The sequence below is a fragment of the Delphinapterus leucas genome, chromosome 4 (assembly GCF_059928025.1).
Source record: "Delphinapterus leucas isolate spDelLeu-1000000601 "Yukka" chromosome 4, BTC_Dleu_Yukka2, whole genome shotgun sequence".
Classification (NCBI taxonomy): domain Eukaryota; kingdom Metazoa; phylum Chordata; class Mammalia; order Artiodactyla; family Monodontidae; genus Delphinapterus; species Delphinapterus leucas.
Genome location: NC_143132.1, coordinates 148038837 through 148045892, shown reverse-complemented (window position 1 = coordinate 148045892; position 7056 = coordinate 148038837). Strand labels below are relative to the sequence as shown.

Sequence of the window (7056 nt, the reverse complement as noted above, 5' to 3'; positions counted from 1 at the left end):
TGTGTTGCTCTTTAGATTAGCACAGGAGAGCAGATATCTTTATTGGAATAATTCTTCCATTTTGTCATTTGAGGTCAAAACCAGATGTTTGAGATGAGAACTAGATCTTTGAAATTCCCAGAAGGACAAAATTCCGACTGATCTCTAACAAGAGCTTATATTGTGTATTCCTAATTGGTTTAGGATGGAAATACTAAGAAATGGCTATTGATTGCCTTGTTTCCAAAAGCTGTATGAACTTTCATTCTCAATACAGGAAAAATAACATGATCGCAATGTGATTGGCCATCATCCTCTAAGATTTCAAGGAGCAAGGAGATTTTATGATTTTCTAAGTCCCCTCCAAGACATCCTTCATCAAAACTAGTTACGTTTAGATTTTTTTTTTTTCTTACTTACGGATCCAGTGTGTAGAAAGCTTCTTAGTATGTAGTATCATTTGGTTTGGAAAATACTGTTTTAGAAGACATATAAGTAGAAAACTTCATTGAATCTTTGGTATAATTCACAAGGCAGTAATACTTAACAATAGCCAACTTTTAAGGGATGTCCATTTATGGCAAGCACTATGCTAAATAAGTCTTGTACGTGTCAAAAGAGCGCTATAAGGTAGGTATTATTATAATTTACAGTTTATGTCTTAGAACGCTAACATTTAGAAATCTTTAATTATTCACTCAAAGTTAAATAGAAGTGCCTGACTGCTAAGTCTTTGTTCTTAAAATGCTGTAGTATGCATCATTACAATAAGGCAAGTCCTCCCTCGCTGCAAGAGTTTATCAAGATCAACTTTGGCCCCTAAAAAGATGGATTTTTTTTCAGTTTAGCAAAACCCTATCTCAGTCTTCAAAATATGAAAGATAAAACATATTTGTATGAATTATTTATTATCAACACTGGAAACTATGGAAATATTAATTTTGTATTAGATTACCAACACATAATATCATATATAGTTGAAAAAGAATTTCTGTTGATCAAAACCACAAAAGAGTGCACCCTCAGGAAAGCATTTAACCGAACTACTGATACTATACTCTCGGGATAAATAAAGAAAAACAGTAAAATCTTGAAAAACACACCCATTTCAATATCATACGTGATTCTGACAGGATTCTCTTCATTTATTTGGCCTGTGGTATTGATAACATGCCCACAAAAAAAGGAAAAATAGCTATGGCTGAAAATATGGATCTTATTTAAACACTCATAAAAATTCCTATTTCAACACCCAGTATCCTGGGTGTTCTGTTTTTATTTTTTGGTGGCCAAACAACATAAATTTACTTCATGTGACAACTGGTAAAGTTGGGCATTTCCATTTAAAAGGGTGTTGAGCTAGCCTCTTTGCCTTCCAACTATCTTCGAAGTTAGAAAAGCTTACAACCATGATGAAAATGAATACAACTGATTGAAGGCCAGCGTCTGGAAGGAGTTCCTAACTATAAAGCTACGGAACTGGATGGAGAAAAACCAGAGTGTGAGCAACTGATGCTTTGCCCCATGGGGTAGAGCATCCCTTCCTGCTTAAAAGGGTGGAAAGAACGGAGTAAATACTTCATCCCTTTTCCACTTTCCCCAGCTGGACCTGGTGCAATAAGGAACATGAGCAGCACTGTCCTACATGATTCTGCCTTTCAGGGTTTCCAAAGGAAGAACTTTTGATTTTTTACAACCGTACTGAAACTTTAGCTGCCAGAACATGGTAGGATTGGGGACCAGGAAGGTGTTCAGCTGGGGGAGGGTTGTAGCTGGGCGGTGCCTTTTATCTCTAGTCCTAAGAAACAAAGAGTACAGGAGGGAGAGCCTGGTAGGCTGTGGACTGAATTGTGTTCCCCCAAATTCATATGTTGAAGCCCCAGCCTCCACTGTGATTAATTTTGAAGACAGGGCTTTTATGGAGGTAATTCAGTTGAAATGAGGTCATAAGAGTGGAGCTGTGATCCCAAAGGATTAGTGTCCTTATAAGAAGAGACACTGGAGAGCTTTCTCTCTCTTCCCTTCCCCCTCCATCCCTCACTCCCTCCCCTTCTCTCCCTCCCCACCATGTGAGGACACAGTGAGAAGGCAGCTGTGTGCAAGCCAGGAAGAGAGCTTTAACCAGAAATCCAATCAGCTGGCCCCTCCATCTTGGACTTGTAGCCTCCCCAAAACTGCAAGAAAATAAGTTTTTGTTGTTTAAGCCACACAGTCTATGGCATTTTGTTTTGGCAGCTCAAGGTGACTAAGGCACGCTATACAGAGGGAGTCATCTCGTCGTGTGTTTATCACTTTAGCCCTACAACGAATTGGGCAGTGATGGCAAGAACAGACTCCAGCTCAGTGCCCTAAGTGATCCCTGGTATGCAAAGAATTATGAAAATTTAGCAAATAACATTAAAGAGTACCACAACACATAAGGAAAACAGTCATGTTCATGAGTAGAAGATGTGATATTGTCAAGATGCTAGCTTGAGGCATTCCAGAAAAGAAACAACAAGATTTTCTGTAGCTCAACAAGCTTTTTCTAAAACTTATATGGCAGAACAAAGGACCAAGGTACTCACAAAGAACACTCAGGAGGAAAAAAAACTCTTAGGAAGACTTGCTGTACATGATATTAAGACTCGGTATAAAACTAATAAGTAAGACCAATGTATTTGGTGCAAAGATAGACAAATAGAACTGCATAGGGATCCCAGAACCAGTACAACATGTATGTGGAAACTTGTTATTTAACAGAGCTGACATTTCAGATCAGTGGGGAAAAAACAGATGGTTGACTCTGTGGAGAAAAGGTGAAGTTAGATCCCTATCTCACACCATGTATAAAAATCAATTCCAGGTGGATTAATGATTTATACATAAAAGGCAAAATTTCAAAACTTTTAGAACCAATATAGGACAGTACCTTTATGACATCAAGATTAATAAAGTAGAATGCAAATCAAATGAAAGCCTAAGTAGCAATGTTAATATCAGACAAAATAAAGATCAAGGCATAAAAGATAAAGAGCAAAAATATACGCTAGAAAATGGAAAAGCATGAACATATGCACCTAAGAATATAGACTCAAAAAATGTAGAGGAATAACTGAGAGAAAGAAAGTGAAAAATAGATACATCAACAATTGGAATTGGAATTGAAGATTTCAACATGTTTCTCTCAGAACCAAATAAATTAAACGTAGCAAAAATAGGGGGAAAATAGCTATCAAAACTAATGTATAGATCTATATGAAAGTTGACACCCAAGAAAGAGAGAAAACAGATTTCTTGTAATAGAGAACACTCACAAAAATTAATTATGTAGAGCAACACAATGAAAACCTCAATAAATTTTAAAAAATTAATATCAGGACATGGAGGGGATGAGTGAAATAGGTGAGAGAGATTAAGAGGTACACACTCCCAGTTACAAAATAAATGAGTCACAGGAATGAAACATATAGCATGGGGAATATAGTCAATAGCATTGTAATAACTTTGGTGACAGATGGTAACCAGGCATATCATGGTGATCATTTTGTAATGGACAGAAATACTGAATCACTGTATTTTACACCTGAAACTAACATAGTGTTTTAGGTTAATTATACTTCAACAACAACAACAAAAGGTGGTAACTATGTGAGTTCATGGATGTGTCAATTAACTTGATTGTAGTAATCATTTCACAGTATATACATATATTAAATCATCATGTTGTACAACTTTAAAAATCACATTGTACAGCTAAGTATACACAATTTTTGTCAATAATACCTCATTAAAGCTAGAAAAAAATTAAATTTAAAAAATTAATATCAAATCTATTATATTATCTGAACATTAGGAAGAAATTAGAGAACAATAACAAAACAATAAATTTAAAAGCTGCATATGTATAGAAACTAAATAACTTGCCACTAACTAGCCCCTCCACCAAAGGAAAAAAATCATAAGGGAAGTCTAAAATCACTAAGAGGTGGAAAACTATATAAACATTTTATCAAAAATTTTAGGTCAGGGCTAAAGTGATATGCAGTAGGAAATTTACAGCTGTTAAATGAATACAGCAGAAAGCAGAAAATATTTTTTAAAATTAACAGTGAAGGAAGTTGGGAAAAGAGCAATACAGAAAATCCAATGAAACTAGAAGGAAGGCAATAATAAAAACAAGTAAAATAATTAAAGAAATAAAAAACACAGAAATAATCATGAAGATTAATAAAATCAAAAGCTGTTATTTTGAAAACATTAATAAGGTAGCATGCTGACAAGAAAATTAAATATCCCATTCACTTATGAACATGGATCCAAAGTTAATTAAATAGATGACAGAACAAAACCTTCTAGCTAATGTCATCAACAATATTGTTTTTTAAAAAAGTCATGAATAAGTAGGGTTTATCCCAGTAATGCAAGAAAGTTTTGATATCAGGAAATCTATCAGTGCAACATACCATAGTAAGGAATTAAAGAAGGAAAACGGTATGATTACTTCAATAGATGCCGAAAAAGTCATGGTAAATGTTTATCATTATTTTTTTATTAAAACACCCAGAAAACTAGAAATAGAGTGAAGCTTCCTAAATTTATAAATATCTATATATCTAAAAAAACAGTAACAAACAATATACCAAAATGGAAAAACCATAGGCACATTCCAATAAAAACTATAATCCGGAAAAGAATGCTGCCACCACGACCATCAAACATAGGACTTAAAGTCTTGTCCAATGGTATATGCAAAGCAAAAGAAATAAGAGGTGTCAGCATTATTTCCCAGACATGATTATTTCCATTGAACACACAGAAGAATCAATAAACCTTTAAATTAAGGACAGAGTACAGCCAGATTGGTATAGTTATTCCTCTAACCCTTGTGCACTGTTGGTGGGAATGTAAACTGGTGCCGCCACTGTGGACAACAGTATGGAGGTGTCTCAGAAAACTAAAAATAGAGCTACCATAGGATCCAGCAATCCCACTCCTGGGTATACATCTGAAAGAAACAAAAACACTAACTGAAGAAGATACATGCATCCCCAGTGTTCACAGCACCACTATTTACAGCAGCCAAGACATGGAAACAACCTAACTGTCCATCAACAGAGGAATGGATAAAGAAGATGTGGTACATGTATACAGTGGAATACTTACTCAGCCATAAAAAAGAACAAAATAATGTCATTTGCAGCAATATGGATGGGCTTAGAGGGCATTATGCTAAGTGAAATAAGAGACAGAGAAAGATAAATACTGTATGATATCACTTGTATGTGGAATCTAAAAAAATTCCACAAACTAGTGAATATAACAAAAAAAGAAGCAGATTCACAGATATAGAGAACAAACTAGTGTTACCAGGGGGAAGGGGCAACAAAGGGGGGTGAGGGGGAGGTACCAACTGTTGGGTGTAAGATAGGCTATAATGATGTTGTACAACACGGGGAACATAGCCAACGTTTTGTAATAACTGTAAAGGGAAAGTAACGTTTAAAAATTGTATAAAACATTTAAAAATTAGATTAAAATCTCATTCCTCTACACCAGCAATACCAAATAGATGATAAGATATAGACTATAGATAAGAAGGTATAGACTACAGACAATATAAGGAAAAATATGACATGGCTCAAAATAGCAATTAAAAATGTAAAGTATGTATCAGGATCAAACGGGAAGATAAACGATTTTTAGCTTTTCAAATGGAGAAAATGAAAGTGGTGGATTAGTTTCAAAAGTGACGGAAGAGCTGAACAGCAAGATGGTACAGTGAGCAACTCAGACACCAGCGTCAGAAAGAACCCACTCCCACTGCTGAGTGGGGAAGGGGCGTGTCACCAGGCAGCAGCTGGGACCAGGGGCGCCAAGGGGAACTGCAGCCTGAAAGAGGCAGAGGGAATCACTGTGGCTTCTCTCTCCCTCTTGTCCCCCAATCTCCCAGCTCTGCTTCCAGCCCCTCATCCATCCGAGTAGGAGCCAGCAGTCGCGGAGAGGGGAAAGCAGGTCTCATCTCCGCACTGCAGCTCCTTTCTGGTGGAACCACTTCACAGCTCTTGCCTCTGTGTTCACTGACAGCTTCCTGCATCACTTGGAAGTACAGTCTTCCAGCTCTTGCTAGGATCTCGATCCTCCCCATCTCTTTCTTGTTTTCCTTAACCCTGCCCACAAAACTGTAAAAAGAATCTTTGCTAAAATTTTCAGTCCTCTGAGGGGCCATTTGTTTCCTGAATTAGAAATGCTAAGTAGGAAATGTTAACTAACACATAGTACACTAATAAATTAGAGATTCCTCACACTCTGCTCCTAAACCGTATTTTCCTCCAGAATCACCTTCCGCTGTCAGGGGGAAAAAAAAAAAATCAGACCCTAGAAGAACAATGAGAGGATTCTTTCCTAAAATTTGAAATAAGATTTAATTTAGTCAATTAAAAATGCAACTCTCTGGGGTGTGCTCAGAGCAGGGGGCCTGAAGAAATATGGCTGTTCTGTTTACAACACACCAGACAGGAATCTGGGTTCATTGTGATAAGGGGCACAAAATTTGTGGCCTTCCTATGAACAAATACCCGACACGTGTCCCCTGAACCTCCACGTGGCTGCTGGGCAGGACCAGTGGGACAGGGCTCAATATTGGAAGGAAAACTACAGTATTCAGTGGGGGAGTTTGCCACCTAGAGCCTGTCCGGTCCATGCGTGGGTAGGCCATGGGTGGTCTTATAGACATAAAGGCTTCAAACCTCTCTTTTCAAGGGAAAGAAAAAGAAAAAGAAAAATAGATTGTATATGCCAATCTGGAAAAGGCAAAATTATGGAGACAACAAAAAGATCAGTGGCTGCCAAGAGTTTGGGGGGTGAGGGGAGATGAATACACAGAGGACAGAAGTTTTTATGAGCAGTGAAAATACTTTGAATGACATTATAGTGACGGATGTATGTCATCCTACTTTTGTCCAAACCTACAGAATGTGCAACAGGATTCACTTCACTAAAGTGAGCCCTAAGGTGAACTGCGAACTTTGGTGATTATGTGTCAATGCAGTTCATCCTTGGTTTAAAAAAAAAAAAAAAAGGTACCACTCTGTTGAT

At 37.1% G+C, this 7056-nt stretch overlaps 1 non-coding gene across 1 annotated transcript; it reads left to right on the top strand.

Moving 5' to 3' along the window:
• The first annotated feature begins 6413 nt into the window (after positions 1 to 6413).
• LOC115804002 (small nucleolar RNA SNORA11) lies at positions 6414 to 6545 on the top strand. Its single transcript, XR_004024807.1, has one exon. It is a non-coding gene; the product is annotated as a small nucleolar RNA SNORA11 (small nucleolar RNA).
• The last annotated feature ends 511 nt before the right edge of the window (positions 6546 to 7056 follow it).